Source organism: Hermetia illucens, chromosome 2 (assembly GCF_905115235.1).
Source record: "Hermetia illucens chromosome 2, iHerIll2.2.curated.20191125, whole genome shotgun sequence".
Taxonomy (NCBI): domain Eukaryota; kingdom Metazoa; phylum Arthropoda; class Insecta; order Diptera; family Stratiomyidae; genus Hermetia; species Hermetia illucens.
In genome coordinates this window covers 60,839,168-60,856,155 of record NC_051850.1, presented here as the reverse complement: position 1 = coordinate 60,856,155, position 16,988 = coordinate 60,839,168, and the positions used below count along the sequence as shown (strand labels likewise).

General features: G+C 41.7%; 1 protein-coding gene across 1 annotated transcript in view; it reads left to right on the top strand.

Moving 5' to 3' along the window:
- LOC119650175 (possible lysine-specific histone demethylase 1) overlaps positions 1–16,988 on the top strand; it is a 697,245-nt gene that overhangs the window by 380,529 nt on the left and 299,728 nt on the right. The gene's annotated exons all lie outside the window — the stretch shown is intronic.

Genomic DNA, 16,988 nt, shown 5'->3' with positions numbered 1-16,988 from the left:
TGAATTAAAAGATCAATTAGAAAGGTTTCGATGGCCTTCAGAGCCGGAATTTTATTTGACGATTGGGGAAACTGGACTATGCCTTTTCTTGCTGTTAATCTAATTACTGGGGGGGTGGCTACATAGTGCCATAGGATGATGGTTAGACTAGGGATTAGGGGTTGGAAGGTAGGTCAGAAACGGGATGAGCCACTATGAAAAGGTAATGGGGGTCGTTTGTACTCTAACTTCTGCGTTGAATAGGTAATAATCACTATTGTAAAGGATGTGATGAGGTTCTGTGGAAATTCCGCACTGATCTCCAAACATTCGCCAACTTAGGGCTTGTGTTGTGATTAACACCTTGAAGAAATTTCAGGCTTCATATAGGTTTCCATTGGACGTGCACTTCCTTTCCATTTAGTATGGGCATTTGTCTGTCCAGAAGGTGAAGCCAAAAGGAATGAGTGCTCTGAGCAACTGTTTATAGCAGAAAAGTTTGATCTTTTTGGGTTAGATCTGTAGTGTCGCACGATTGAACCGAGGATCTTGAAGGCAGCGATTACATTGTTTAGTGTCTTGTCGATGTGGGGAATATTGATCAGACTGGATTAGACTAGATTATTGTTTGACATTTCTAAGGATTAATGGCAATTATCCATTTGGTAATACATCTACACCGGCCATTCAGATATGAGTTCAAACGATTTTCACCGCATTCTATTATTCATCCTTTGTGGAAGTATAGACTTGTTGTTGGTATATTACGAAATTTTTATGGGATTGTGTGTGTGGACATTCTTAAAGTGGGTGAAAAACAAAAGCTTATTAGAATCGGTTTATTGTTGGCTGCCTGTTTTTTGGTATGAAAACCCATCATAAATATACCTCTGTAGTGGAGGTTGACAATGCCGGAAACCTGCCTGTTACAGTTGCTAATCGCTCACCTTAGTTGCATTAGTTGTTATTACTTGTTCCGGTGTATTTCAGGCAATTTCTGCTTCTTTTAACCGTTGATGCATTCGTTTTACCGTGCAATTATTGCGACGTAAAATATCATCTGATCCCACCATGTACCTTGCTAAATTTTCCATCGTTAAATAGCTATGTATTTAGGTTTCTCTTGAGCTTTCGAATTTTGGACAGTTGCAGGAAATTGCCTTCTCACATAGGACAATCAGGTGATCCATCCAAACCGAATCTGTAGAAGTGCTTCCTATACCGACCGTATCAACTTGAGAAGTACGTCAAAACATAGCCTTTTCATGTATTTGGCATAAAGTAGTCTCCGATTTTCTGTGATGTTTAGTGTTGATACCAGCACTGCTTTTGCATATAAAAAAACCGGAGTAGCAGCACGAGCTTTTGCCGTTGCCAGTCTACAGGGAAGGGTTGATGCCTTTCTAATTGCTAGGTTCAGCGCGTTGTTAGGGATTTTATCAATACCTGGGGGTTGCGTTAGCTTGGATTCTCTGCGCTGCGTCCTTAAGTTCGGCTTCCGTTGCTGCAAAAATGTCTTTCCAATTCAGTGTTAACGTTGGAAAGTTTGTTGGATTTTGGAGAAACAATGTTGTAACTATCTCCCATAGCAATGTAAGGCTCGTAATAGGAGTATATCTTTTTAAGGTTTTTTGTAAAATAAAATCTTATTAAAATCGGTTCTCAGTTCTCTGTCTGTCTTGTTGATTGTCTGTCTGTCTGTCTGTTTGTCTGCCTGCTCCTCACATGCATTTTTCTCGGAGACTGTTGTTGATAGAAAGGTTTCCCATCTTTCCTCTGAACGCTCACGCATGCAGTAAGTTACATCCTGTTAATCGAATTTAAGGGGAGGTCCCCATACATGTAAAAGCGGGGTTCATTTTTTTTCACCAAATATAGTCATGTGGGGTATCAAATGAAAGGTATCGGTTAGTACTTTCGGAAGCCGATCTTAGTTTTGATATTTGTTAGAAAGGTGGGGAGTCCGGGGGGTCGAAAATGATTATTTTCGCTCTCAGAAACTGCCCAACCGAAAAGTCTGAAAAAAAATTAAGAGGCCGCCACTATATGGTGGCTAGGCTAAAGTTAATAATAGTATATTACTACACTACTAAAGTTAATAATAGTATATATTTTCAGTAATTGGCTGCAGAACCCCCCTTAAGTTCATCATAGCGCCACGAAATTTTGTATGTAGGCTATAATTTGCTGGTTGGGGGTGTAAATCGCACTATTAATAACAAAGTTATAATAGGTCAAAGTTACCACTTATTTGGAAATTCAAGACTGTGACGGGTGATATTGACATTCAATATTACCAGAAAGTGGATATTCTCGCATAATATATGCGTATATTACGTATTACGTACTAATGGAGAGAAGTTGACCTGCCCGTTAGGTCTTCAAGCATTCGTTTTTTCCTCGTTGTACGTTGTACGGCGATATCACACCCTTGATACATTCGTTGAGATATCTGCGATGGCTTATCTGAATCCCAAGCAATATCTCCGGAAATCTATCCTCTATCTGTCCTCACAATTTGATAGAAACGTTGGATCTATGAACTTCCATCATGCAGTGAATTGCATCATTCTACACTGAGCTCAAAGACTACCTTACATGCAAATGTTAGATTTCAATTTTCTTTTTCATCCAATATGGAGTAGCCATATGTAGAACCCTAGTCCAAGCTATGACATAAGTTGAAAAGACGCATGGGTTGGCAAGTGGTCACATACTTTAAGGATCCATTTTCAGAAGCTTCGCAAAAAAAATCTGAAAAAAATTGGGGATGTTTAGGGGCCTCGTAATATTCTTGTTCCTAACGACTGTTTAAATAAAACCAGCAGTCGTACATATATTATAATATTTTGCAAAAGAAACCTGAAATTCACTCCAGGATCATCAAATAAATACATAAAATGAAATAACATGGAACATTATACTAAAAAGTTTGTTGAAGATCTGACTATTTTTAACAAAGTTATAATAAGTTGAAGTTGTAGGAAACATTCAAAGTGTGAGGTACGTACAAGCGGAATAATCGTACGTAAAATATCCTTAAAATCGTTCACATATGAAGCGTTAAGGTTCCTGTTTCCGACAAACCGTAAATAGGGTCGCAGAAAGGTATTTCAGTGTATTTTGTTGTTGCCCCCCCCCCCCCCCCCCATCTAGAAAGTTAAATATTAGCTTTCTGCTTCCTACGGCTCTCGGAAGTTCATCCGAGTCCGTATTTGCGCGTGGAGTTGTAAGCCTTTGCTTTTGAAGAAATTTTACAAAACAAAGTGTTAAAAAGTTGTTTATCTGTCTCTCATATTTTGTAGAATTGAAATGAATGGTGGAACTTACTCCGCTGAAATTATTACTCCTCACGCACTATGTCCTGTGGAACTATCGTTAGACATTATATCGCGGAGCAAGCCACATATATCGCTACTGACTTACTCATATTGCGAGGATTGTTCTCTCTCCATATTCTATTCCCAGGTGCTCTATGCTTCGAAGTTCCTCCTGGGTGCAGCGTCTAGTGTCATTTACTGCAGCTCATACTTCTTCGTATTCAGTCATGTGCGGAATAACCGGTTTATTCGCAAGTGCCGTTCAACAGTAACAAAAGCTATTGCCCACCCAACCCAAGTTCAGGGATGCAAAGAGGTTGTCATATTTGATTGAACATTCTAGATAGAAGAGGAATTATCAAACCGAAGGTTATTTAAATGAAACTGGCCAAGTGTTAATATATTATGACTATGCTTACTGCACCTGCAGCTGCTTCATTTGACATTGTTCGAAATGTATTAGCAACTCTTAGCATGGTCAAATAATATACTATCGACGATTTTCTCCTGTAGTTCTTATTCTTAAGGCTTTATGGCTTCAATTCTCTCCGCTATCTCATTCCCGTAAGTGCGGCATTCCCTGAAGTTTAACCGATGATCCAGCACTATACGAAGATATTCGATATGCGGGTTGAGTTTTACCACACTGCCTCTACGAATCCTTATTAGCTTCTTCAAATTATGACAGTTACTAGTACAACCTCAAAGTTGTATTCCACCTGCTCCAGCCCATGTTATAGAACCTACTGCTTAATTAGTTTGGCTGACATCGACATCCTTAAAGTGTTCATAAGTGTCACAAGAGCGACATCGTCGGTATACTGTAGCCAAAGAGTTTGGTTTGCATAAGGCATGTTCCGCATTACCTTCGAGAACAACGGGTCCAAAAGCTAAGCTTGAGCCACTCGTGAAACACAACATATTCAAATGTTTCTTCGTGAGAGTCAAAAATGAGTTTCCTTTTCGCATAATATTCCCTGGTGGTATGCTGAACATATGTGGGTACATCTAGCTGCTTTAGGGGTCTTATAATATCACGTCAATGATGACAGCACTATATTTTGTCGTATCCCTCTACGACCTTATATTTGCAATTGCAGTGGATGCAGACTCAAGACTGCCAGAATCGTCAACAAAGCAAGTTACTGACTCAAACAAGCACAGTAAGTAAATAAATCAACGCTTAACCGGACTCCCTATTTGTATTGTATCACCACACGTGAGTTGCATTTCGTCGAGAGGGGTCATCAGGTGACATTAATTGTAACATTGCTCGGATATTTCGACAGAAAATCGAAGTAGTGTGTACATTACTATTGAAGGTTTTTGAGCCGTTGTCCCATTCGGTAGCGGCGACAACTCGTCTGGATTGTGTTTCTCAATTCTAGTAGTCATCGCGTATCAAACCATTGCTGGCGGTTCAACATGTGGTTCAGTTTGACCTGGGTGTTAAAGTGGATTCTGAAAGCGAATAACCATCAGTTCGAATAACATGACGATCCCATCGAAACTGCTTCTCTCAAGACATTATGCCGTATCGGTTCCGGATGTGCAGATTTTAGATGAGATCACTGCGAGTTAGGCCATTGGTCCAACTGACTTTCGTCTCCAAGATCGCAACGCAGCGTTCATTCTTTTTTGCTGTATGCCCCGCACTCGAGGCTATAGGATGTAGCAAGGTGAACCACTACGGAAAATTTTCAATCGCTAATATTTGCAGTTGGGGAAAACCACGGCCTCCATCCCTCGTTGTAATCGGAAGTAATTTCTATTTACAGTTCACAATTCTTTTGAAGACGTCGCTGTCATTGACATGGATTGTGACGGTTTATTCGGAGACGATTGTAAAAATCTCTGCTTTCTCAAATTTTAGGCGACCATTCTCAAACTTGGATCACTTGGTCGATACCAGCGTTCTTGTGTGAGTCTAGGAGTGATGGGTGTTGGATATCATGCATGGCAGCATCCGTGTCAAAAACGAATAGGATTTGGAGAGGAAATACTATTTGGTGGATGCTGACGTGGGTGTAAAGGGGATGGCGCTGGGTGTTGTCGCACTACATAGTAAATGAATTTAGGTGGCATGCATCATTAATCATTTTCAACAATGTCATCCTACGCTGTATCAATTAAGGACGGTAGATAAGATGTATTTTTACATTAGAATATCCAGTGAAGGTACTTACTCAACATCAATATTTTCTTTTAACATGGTTCAAGTTAGACAATCAGTGCGTTGATATAATGACTTATCAGTTTGCGCCAATTTTTTGTCAGTCTCCACAAGACACGATGTTTTGCACACAGTTAACAAAATATCTGCTTAGCTTGGGTCCTGTCAAAGAATGCATACTGTTTAGGTAACCAATGCCTTCAGTTCAGTTAATCAAGCAATCAAGTCAAAGACTAAAAGGATTGCCGTAAAAGGATACTAGGAGTCGCAGCCAATATATCAATCGCCACGTGCTGCACCAAGGTAAGATCTCAGGTGAATTTGAGGTCCAAAGCGGAGTCCGCCATCTTGTCATCGATATTATTTTTTCTTGTTATTGATGACGTTCTTATGCGGCTTGTCCGAAGGACCTGGACGATGACATCTCTCCTCGAATACCTCATGGTTTCCATAAAAATGAAGTAGGAAAAACGAATAGACTATGTGCACGTACTGTGTTCCACAACAATGTATATAAGACATTAACGGTCATATAATTTCCTGGTTATGAAATAATGAGACAATGATACACATACACAATGATACACGTCACATTTTATTCAAACTAACAATTTGTGAATTGCTCCTTCCTTTCGCACTTCAAAGTAATACTCAAGGCAGTATGAATGATATTCGTCTTTAATTTAATAATGCTTCATAAATAAATCATAAATGCCTAAATACAACGAACATAAGTTCGATATTCGGAGATACAAAAGCTTTTGTGGATTTTGCATTTAGTACGAGTCCTCGAAGGAACAGTAATTTCAATCAATGCAGAAGGAACAATATAAAGTTGCAACTTTAACGGGAATAAATGAAAAAAAATACTTCACAAACATAAAAGAAAGTTGAGTTGAAATTGAGAAAGTGGAAATCTTGAAAAAGTTAAATAAATTCTGAAGCACAAAAAACGAACTAATGACCCTTGGCATGGCGGTAATCATCGTCGCTTATAGGAAAGTATATTTGGAAATATTGCAAATGCTACAAATTGCGAAAACTGTAAAAAAGATGAAGGGGAATTGTTGAAATTTAAGATAATCTGGGTAAAACCAGAATAATGTAATTAAATTGAGTTGAATTTTCAAAATAGATGTAATAGTTTTCCTGGAGTAGCACGTGCCCGTTTTTATAATAGATTGATTGGAATATTATTTTGAAGTCGTCTCTTGATAGTTTCTCGAAGACATCACTCTGAAAGTGAAAGAACACTCGTGGTACATAATTGTGATATTGTCAAATTTGTTATGACTTGCGACTATAATTTCGGGTCCTGGTCACGTAAAAAGAATAAATTGACGTTGTGTCGTAGCTCACAATATTTAGCCGGGATGGGATGTCACAGAGAACTAGCCTGGAACCGTTTGATACATTACTCCGGACTAGGCCTCCCCTCTCCCGTCTGAGGGAGCCTTAGTGTCAGGAAATACTTTCACTAACGGGAGGGGAGAGGCGGAAGGAAGTTGTTAGTTCAGGTGACCCCTTGCCATTCGGTCTAAATTATCTCATAGAATAGGGAACGGTCTTATAGATAGTCTTTTAATATCACCAAGAGATTGCTCGGCATGTGAAATAAATTTTCTAATGTGTTAAGCATATCTATCCATCCTACGGAATTGAAGGAATTTCTGACGTTATATGGAGCGCTGTCCGTCGAGATCAGCGGCTGCGTGCCTCAGCTCGATGAACCGCGTCCATGACCTCCATAACACTAACTACCGGGCGATCCACTGTTCTGAATCCGAACTGCCTTGGAGATAAGCCCCCGACAGCGCGGATTGTTTCAGTAAGTCTACTCCTGCACAGCGACCGGTATGCAGACGGCAAGGCAGGGTCTTCGTTTTCTTTGCTGATTAGCATAAGTCACACACAAAGAAATTGAACGCCCTGAGCAGCAAGTTCAGTCTTTGGTGGAACACCAATTTGTAGACTTCTGCCGCGATACCATCATTACCTGGCGTCATCTTGTTTTTCATGGCGAAAACTGCTTCCTCGAGTTCTCTTTTCTTAAAAAGAGACCAGCTCTTGACGCCTTACTCTGCGGTCCGTGCTTAGTATGCAGGATTTTCGCAGAGCCCTGATTTTCCGGGTGACAAGTTTATAGCCAATTCTCCGCGGCTCCTCATTTATCTGTTTTTATTTATCACACTGAGGAGTCTCCTTTTTGCTGATGTATACTCTGCCTTAAAGGCGCATACCCCCTCGTGGGCGGGTAAACGTTGAATCAAACCGCAGAACTTATGACACTATTTCCGTAGGTCAGCAATTTCTGTCGTTCATCAGTACATAAAATGCTTGAGACGGCTAAAGCTTTTTCGGAGCCTTACACGCTGTTATTATCAAGATCATTACTCAGTTTACGACAGTGTCAGTTGCAACGCTATCACCCCCCGAAGTGCCACCCGTTCCATAGAGAAGGGGAGCGCCAGGTTGGCGCACACCGGCAAGTAGTGCGAACACAATGTACTGGTGATCACTTGCCGAGAAGTCTTCTAGGATTCGCTACTTCGTCCACAGAGATTCTAACGTTATATTAGAGATGCTTCCTTCGCAGCTTGGACACCGAAACATTAGCGTAGATGCAGTGTTTAAAACTACTAGCCCCATTCTCGCCGTCATGTCCAAGATCCGCTTTGCTATGGAGTCTGCGTGAGGCAGAATGCCTTCAAGGCGCTGGGGTCCTCAGAGCATCAAGCCTGCGCTGAAACTCTGGTGCATTCGTATCCCGCCTACTGCCCATGCAATTTAGATTTCCCGCCATTAAGGAGTTTCACCGCACATTGATCGGGGACTATCGCCACAGCGAGAAGTGATACCTATCCGCGCATAGGTTACCTCCGGACATTTACGCTTTATGACATTCTCCACTTTGGCCTTTTCTGTGAGGCAGTCGAGATTTCGGATTTCTAGAGAGTACATAGTCTCTAGACTAGAAACGAAACTATCCTCCCCCAGTAGCCCTTTGACCGCTTCGCAAAAGTATTCTTGCTAGTCCTCTCCGAGCTTAGGTCGACGAGGATTCTGCAACTCTTGATTTTCCGTATGGGAGACATTTCTGCTCCATTGTCTTCGGGTTTCACCTTGTAGTGGATTTCACTGAGGATATCCGCAAAAGTCTTTCCTTTCGTCAGCTTGATGAGAAGAGCCGACGGTCTAGATCTTGGTTTCCTTGTCTTTTCTGTTACTGGTTTTAGAAGGGTCTCTGGCAGCCCAGCGAGTTCTTTCTTATTGTCCTTCCATGCCTTCTTTTTTTTGGGTCTTGGAAACTACTTGGATAAAGTCTTCTTCAGGCGTGTCTCCCTCTTTTCGCTTGTTTTGCTGCGGGTTATTTACGATCTGTTTGGCACTTACAGCTTTCTCAGCGGGAGGAGAAGATGCTATCAAGTAGTTCCACCAGTTCCATTAGCTCCTTTTAGATGCCTTTGCTAACGTTCTTCTGAAGGAACGTTGCGCATTTCCTAATGATCCTGGACTTGCGATTTTGACCGGGCTTTTTTTCCAGAACAGGGATTCTTCATGGTACTGGAGTACCCCCTTATTTGGGCGTTCTGGTATCATATTGGCTGCTTCAGCCCTCGCTGCCTCTTTCAAACGCAGTCAGCTCTTTGACCTTTCCTGATATTTCATCAATTCTTTTTAGTTTTGTTATATTTATTCTCCATGTAAATTTCACTAGCGCATCTTGTGCAAGGGAAGGACTGGAATAATCAGGAACGGGTGCGCTCTCGGGGACAAGGACACTATCCCAGTCCCTGAGGCCTGACCTATGCTTAGCTGATCCTGGAACTCACTTACTACTTTCTACTCGGGCACCTCAGAGGCGTCACTCCCTGCATCGTGAGTGACCTGTTAAAGATCTCTCTCGACCCCTGAGGCAGTAGTCAATGTGATTAGATTGTTCATAACCGGCTAATCGGAACCCAATTGAAACTTTAGCAGTCCCCATACTCGAACAGCGTTTCACATGTTTCCCCACCATATTGGAAATCTCTTGGTGTGTAACACTGTAGAGTTTTGACACTCTTGAACTCCCACTTAATTAGGGAGCGCTTTGCGGTACCCGTCAACAACAGTCCGACATTGGGTTATCGTCTACTACTACTATGCTTTGCGGAGTACATAATCACTATGTCGCCAGAGAGAGTGGAGTCCAGAGTCCCACCATCTCACTTCGTTTAGGTCCAGAATGTTCTTCTTACATTGCCGGAATCCTCCCTCAAATTCGAGAAAACAAACATTTTGGAGCTTTTCATAGGTTCCATACTTATGCCGATGAGCGTGCGTACATTCAGAAAGCGATTATAAAACGTTTTCTTTCGATAGCCAAGAACGTAGCAGTAGAGTTTCAAAGTTTGTAGGTGTTAGCCCACAAACTTCTATCACTTTTAGGCCTTTTACGACAAGCAACAAATACTTCAAGTGCTTTCATAAACCCCTCACTGGGCGGGATTAGTTTCAGATAGTTGTCAGTTATGTAAAACCTGTAGATGAGAGAATTGTGATGATCACAGGATTTTTTTTTGAGAATTTGATTGCTGGGTACATGGAGAATGCGTCGAACCTGGGGATTTTACAAACTTAATAGATTTAAATTTGGGTTGGGATATATTTATCGTTGCGATCATGCCAGAACTGTGACGAAAGTCTTTCCTTGAGGCGAAGGGATGAATATGAATATGGTGTGGAGTCCGAGCAAAACATGAAGTCAAATGCGAATGATATGAGGGTTCTGATTAATTGCCTAAAACAGCAGAGCTACACTTGTCTGGCGGTGTAGTTCTAGAGATGACGAGTAAGTGTTGAGGCGACCGTGGGAGATAATAGGCTGGCATGTTCGCGGATTTAGAAGTAGTTTTCATTTAGAGAAATAGTGGAGAAGTTCGTTATGGTAGGAATTTGATCAGGCTTGACCAAGGGTTACATTGCTAGTATGTAACGCACTTCAGTGGGTTAGCATTGTTGAAAGATTCCGGAAGCTCGACAGTGAAAAGATGTGTAGGATGGAGGATACGTTCGACCACCGAACATTGCCAATCTTGTCGTTTAAGGTGACGTGAGACGGAGTGCGTTGTGTCTGAAAAAGCTGCGAGGTGAAGTGCCTAAAAGTTTGCTTTTACTAGGTCCGTATTAAGTGAATAGTTACTGTTGCTTCAGGTAGCGTCAAAAAAGCACACTGACGGACAAAAGGCCGCTGGTGTCTTGAGAAATGGCGGCATCGACCGGGAGTGTACGTTCTCATCACTAAAAGTGAAGGTTTTAACTAGAGTCATTGAAAAAGGTTTGATCGACAGAATATCACTTACCCCTTGAATTGGGGGCCCTTGGTAAATTCATATGAGGCGTCGGGGCGGCCTAAGCGTAGTGCTGGTAGTTTTTTTCGAAGAAAGAGTATACGAATAAAACAAATTTCACTGGTGACAGTGGGATTTGTATCGTGATTGGACATCGGATATCGACTCAGCTGTGAATGAGTTCCTGAGTCAAATCGGGGTAATAATCTCGGGCGAGCGCAATGCTGACCACATTGCCTCCTATGGGGTACTGTAATCCTGTAGTGTACCGTTAAGGTCTTGAATGAAGTGCTCTAACACAATTCAAGGCCCTAATCCAATTTAATTGTTGCGCCAACGATTATTATTATTATTGTTTCCATAAGGAGCTTCTATATTGCAGAGAAATCCTCCTTTTGACTAGGATCTGTGATTAGGATAGGAAGGTTTTGGTTCAATGAACCCATAACAAATAAGGCAGGGATTTTTTCGCTTACAATACGATTTGATCAGTTTGATTGCTGTTACTGGCGATGAAGTTCTACTGTACAATTGGGCTGTTGGGCCGTTTTGAAGACGTGTAGTCAGGCAACACGGTAGTGTTGCCTACGTGTGGAAAAGCCATTCTCTACAGATGTGAGAGCCCCAATACACTGACGTTCCGCAGGTGCCTCGTCTATAGTAGATAGAGGCAGAGGCCAGTTTTGAGGTTTCCAACATTGATGTGGACTTTTGGTTAGTGTTTAGATAGTTACGACTTTGTCATCGTTGAGGCTCTACAGCCCATTTCTGGCTTAAGCCTTCAACATGCCTTTCCTCCAAGCATCTCAATCCATCGATTACGTGGTCCAATTTTGAAATTCGAGCAGTCATGCGCTATCTTCATCGACAGAATCTGCCCAGCCCCTTGGGGGTTTTCCTACCGGTCTTCGTCCTTCTGTTCTCCCTTTGAATATATTTTTAGGTATACCAGTGTCGTCTACACGTCGAACATGACCAGCCCATCGCAGCTTCCGAAGTTCTATTACTATGAAGACTTTAGGGTCGTCAAATATTTAGTAGAACTTATGGTTAGTTTTGCTTCGTTATTGGTGGTCTTCTCGGTTAGCTTCTATTACTTTTCCCAATATCATTCTCTTGAAGATATCGACTAGTTTTTCGGAATTTTGTGTTAGGGTCCATATTTCTCACTCGTAGCATAGGACAGGTCTTAGTAGCGTTTGGTATACTCCGACTTTTACTTTCCTGTATATGTAGCTGGCTTTCTAAATCGACACGTAGAAGGTCGTATTTGCGAGCTGAAGTTAGAGTTTTATTTCTGCAAATTCATTATCATTATATAAAATTGAATTTTTGACGACTGATCTTAATGAATCAAGCAGTATCAGCCAATCTTGCGCCGAAGACGCCTCCTTCCTAATTGTTCCACGATTGGTGCAACCTCATTTCGATCGCGGATATTCTCATTTTGGATGTGATCATCACAGGACCGGGCCCATCCTGCCGCGTCAACTGAGCATTTTTCCGAGGATTAAGACCTCTCAACACGATCATGCTGTTTTCATCGACATTGGGTGCATTTTCTTGGTCACGGGACCTATTACCAACAGAGATCAGGTAGGATTTAGCATAGTGAAATAGCTCCAACTATACTTTATTGCTCTCTTTCCCTGATCACACTTTATTTTTGTTTTACTGAGGTTAGTACAAAGTACGTTGCCTTCAACCCTCCTCCTTTACGTAAGCCTGGGACCAGTGAATCTTTTGGGTTTACCATTAACGAAAATTGTAGTCCAGTGTTTTTGTTAGTTGGTATAGGAAACGTGCTCTATTGGACATGGAATGGAATATAATTGTTTGGTAAGATTCCATAGGAATTTGAAGGTTTCAACTGTGTTGAAATGAAAACTGGTTTATTTTGGAAGCTTTATTGCTTTCTTTTCAATTTACTAACAGTGACCTTTTTTAAGGTTTTGTGTAAACACAAAACCTTATTAAAATCGGTTTACTGTCTGTCTGCCTGTCTGTCTGTCTGTCTGTCTGTCCGTCTGTCTGTCTGTCTGTCTGTCTGTCTGTCCGTCACACGCATTTTTCTCGGAGATGGTTGTAGCGATTGACACTAAATTTGGTGGAGAGGTGGGAACTGTGAACGCTCACGCATACAGTGAGTTACATCCTTTTACGACGAATTTAAGGGGGGGGTCCCCATACATGCAAAAGGGGGGTGTAAATTTTTTTTTCATCAAATATAGTCATGTGGGGTATCAAATTAAAGGTCTCGGTTAGTAATTTTCGAAGCTGGCCTTAGTTTTGACATTTGTTAGAAAGGTGGGGAGTGCGGGGCGTTGAAAGTGATCATTCCTTTAAGGGAGCCATTCTCAGAAACTACCCAACCGAAAAATCTGAAAAAAATCAGGAGGCTGCCACTATATGGTGCCTGGGCTCCGAAATACCTTCCATAGTAATATCTGTACAAATAAAGTTAATAATAGTATATTACTAGAATTTTTAGTAATTGACTGCAAAACCCCCCTTAAGTTCATGCTAGCACGACGAAATTTCACAACAATATAGAGTATAATATAGAGCATGATCTTACCAAGTTTGGTACTATTCATACTATTACTAACAAAGTTATAATACGTCAAAGTTGGAGCTTCTTCGCAAATTCAAGACTATGAATGCCAATATCATCCGAAAGTGGATATTCTCACATAATATATGCATGCATCACCTGCTACGTACTAAGAAATACACAAAACCTTTCGTACCTGAAGCGTCCAGCTTCCGGTTTCCCGACTTGTTTTTGTTTCTTTCTAGGTAAGTTGTTGGATAAAGTTATCATATTTCTTCTGGATAGACGCTGAGGGGTGAGTGTCGAGTAAATTACTGTCGGTTCCCAGTCGGCCTTAGAGCTTAATTGTTGGTATTTCCATTCATTTCTCCATATATTCTCTCGAATTCAAATCTGGCCGGTTTTTCCTCTTGAAGAAGAAATGCAGTGCGGATAGCCAACCATAATTGGGAGAATTGTAATGAATAGAAAAGGGTGGATGTTCGTCTAGAAACTTCATGTTGAATATTGCCAACCAGTAAAGCAGAGCTAACCAATTAACCGAACAATGCTGTGAGTTTTGAAGTTGTGTTTCGCAGAACAATAGGTAAGTTGTTTTCGACAAAATAAGGTGTGGGATGTTTTAACTTTTTCGGATGACAAAAGTCAAACGAGATAATAAGGAAAGGGCCTGGTCGCGCGAGTAGAACCGGCATGCAACCTGTGCGCCTGGATCAAGGGATTAGAAATCTACAATGAATTTCATCAGACTACATAGTTTTTGAGGCGCGGTCTGCAAATTCCACTTGTTTTTTTTTTCTAAAGATGTAGGTAGAACTCCTAGATGACCCTTTGTATAGAATCCGCGATGACTAAAACTAAACCAAACCTGATCCAAACAAATCTTATTAAAATTGATTCAATTTATATTATATTTATCTATCTGTCTGTCTGACCTTCCGTCTTTTTTTACACGGGAAAAATCTCTCATGGATATACATACGTAATCATACACGCAAATGCCGGACTCCAACTGACTAAAAGTTCCCAAGGATTCTCCACACTCTCGAGACTGCCGTTCTGGCCTTGTCCTTGTCTAAGACTCATCCTAGTGTCCTTCCAATGCCCTTATATGTACGGAACTGTTTACGATAATCTAATTTGTGTGTTCCCTTCCTCTCAATATCGGTTCACCTTAGCAAATGATTTATTAATTTAACGACTATTATCAGTATCACCTACGCCTTTTCTGATCCGATTATATAATACACCACGTCATCCACTGTCAAGCGATATCCTAAATCTATTTTAAGGTTTCTTCTTAAAACTGCCAACCTAGCAAAAAAAGAAGCCATGTTTCGCATCATCCTCTACGCTTTCATGTATAGCACAGGATCGACATTAATTCACGAAAAATCGATGAAGGTATTTCCTATATCCACCGCGTCTGCCCGGGAGTTGTACTTAGCGATAGTTCAATTCGCTGTGTCCTCGCTTAGTCCACGTTCATTCTTCACCTTCACTCATCCTGTTTATTAGTAGAACATCGTTCAAATTTTTTGTTTTCAATACCTTGATGCAATCTATGCTCCTCACTGGCCAGAATATCAACCGAAATCATCACTTTAATAGCGCATATTGCTTCGTAGGATGTGGTTCGGTAGGCGCAGCATGTCCGCAGTGCGCTTAGTTAGTATGCAACGACATTCTAGGAAGTTCAGTACCAGTCCCGCATTGGTGTCATACAAAGGAACTCTGTCGGTAACTCGTGATTAAAGTAGCCGTCGGCTATTCATAATATATATGGTTGCCATTTACCGCTGTGTGTGGTATAGCGCGTCAACGATACCTCCGCGCCGTCGTTCGCGGTTGCCTTTCAGCTTCTCCCACGATTTCCTGAGTCGCTTGCACTTCTTCTCCACTGTTCTGCGCCAAGTTTCCTTGGGACGGGCCACCTGCCGACCATCTCGGGAGAGTGGATTCCACTGCATATCGTAGCTAGTAATGCAATTGTCGCCCCTCCTGAATGTGTGACCTATCAACTGCCACTTCGGCCTTCCGATCATAGTGCGTACGAATGCCATGTCTGTGCACCGACCAAATTCTTCGTTTGAGATATTATCAAACTAGCGAACTCCGATGATACGACGTAGACAGTTGTTAACGAAAGCTTGAAACTTTTAACTAACAGTGGGATTCACTTTCCCCATGCTACTCCCAGATAGGAACACACAGAAAACGGTAGTATAGGATAGTTTCAATTTGAGCTATGTATTGAGATAATTGCATTTCCAGATTTCCGGACATCCAGTTCGGTGCCAGCGTCCGTAGAAACCACGCTTCCTAGATATATAAATTGCTCGACGCCTTCGATGCTCTACCCGTTAATGCTGATAGGGGGGAGTGCGATGACCTGTCAGACTGAGAACCTTGATTTTGTTGGTGTTTATTTTCAATCCGGCTTTACTTGCCTCTCTTTCCAAATCCATTTGGCAAGGTCCATGATCCGGAAAGACAGCAAGCAGGTGTCATCATCATAGTCGAGGTGTTACTGAAAAGAAGAATAAATAATATCGGTGAAAGGATACAACTCGTGCGGACTCTGCTTTGAACATCAAAATCCACCGAGAATTTACCTTGGTGGAGCACGTGATGTTTTGCGCCATCATATGTCGCTCTCATAACAGCTATTAGTTTCTCCTTAATGTTCTCCTTTATACCAGATACACTCCCTGTTGAATGCTTTCTTGAAACCGACGAAGAACAAGTTCAGCGAAAATGGAAACTCCACGCACTGTTTCAAAATGATCAGTAGAGTGTTAATGTGGTCAATGCAAGAGGATCCGGAATAGAAACTAGCCTGGTCTCTGTCAATCGTTTCAAGATTATTTTAGCCATTATCCTTTAATTGTCACGCTCAAAACGGGTACCTTTCTTTGAAATATTAACAATCATCCCTTTCTTTCACTCTCTGGGGAAGGTCTCGGATTCCCAAGATACGAGTAGAAGCAGCAAATCGGCAGTAACTGCAGGTGCAACGAGAAACAACTCTACGGGGAGGCCGTCAAGCCCAGCGATTTTGCATCTGCTTGGAGGAACAACGTATTCGCGTGTTTCGATGACTAGCCATTTCGTCCCCAAGAGGCGAAACTCCAGCGGATTAAGGACCGTCGTGAAGTGCTTCTTCTACCTTTTCAGCTGCTCGTCATCATGGATGAGGAATCGACCGTTCACGTCTTTGAAAGGATCGTCGAAAGATTTGTGACCATATGCAAGTTCCTTCATGATGCGGTATACACTTCTGAAATCATTGCGTTCTGCGGCATTTTCCGCTTCTGTGACCAGCCCAATAGCAAATTCTCGTTTGTTACGGCCATACTACGTCAAACTTCTCGAGATTTCCGTCGGTATCGGAGTTCGAGCATGTCACGCACGCCATCACTTCCAGCGGTCAATAGAGCTTTGAACCTGCAGTCTAATCTACTAACATATTCGTAAATTTCGATGTCGTTCTGCTTGATGCGTCATTCAGTCGTAAATTTAGTCATCAACGATCGTAAACGAGGTAGTTGTTGTTTGGTTTTGTTTGTCTCCTGGGACCCAATAGGATAACAGTCCAAAACGGACCTGCTACTGCCCACGAAGTACAC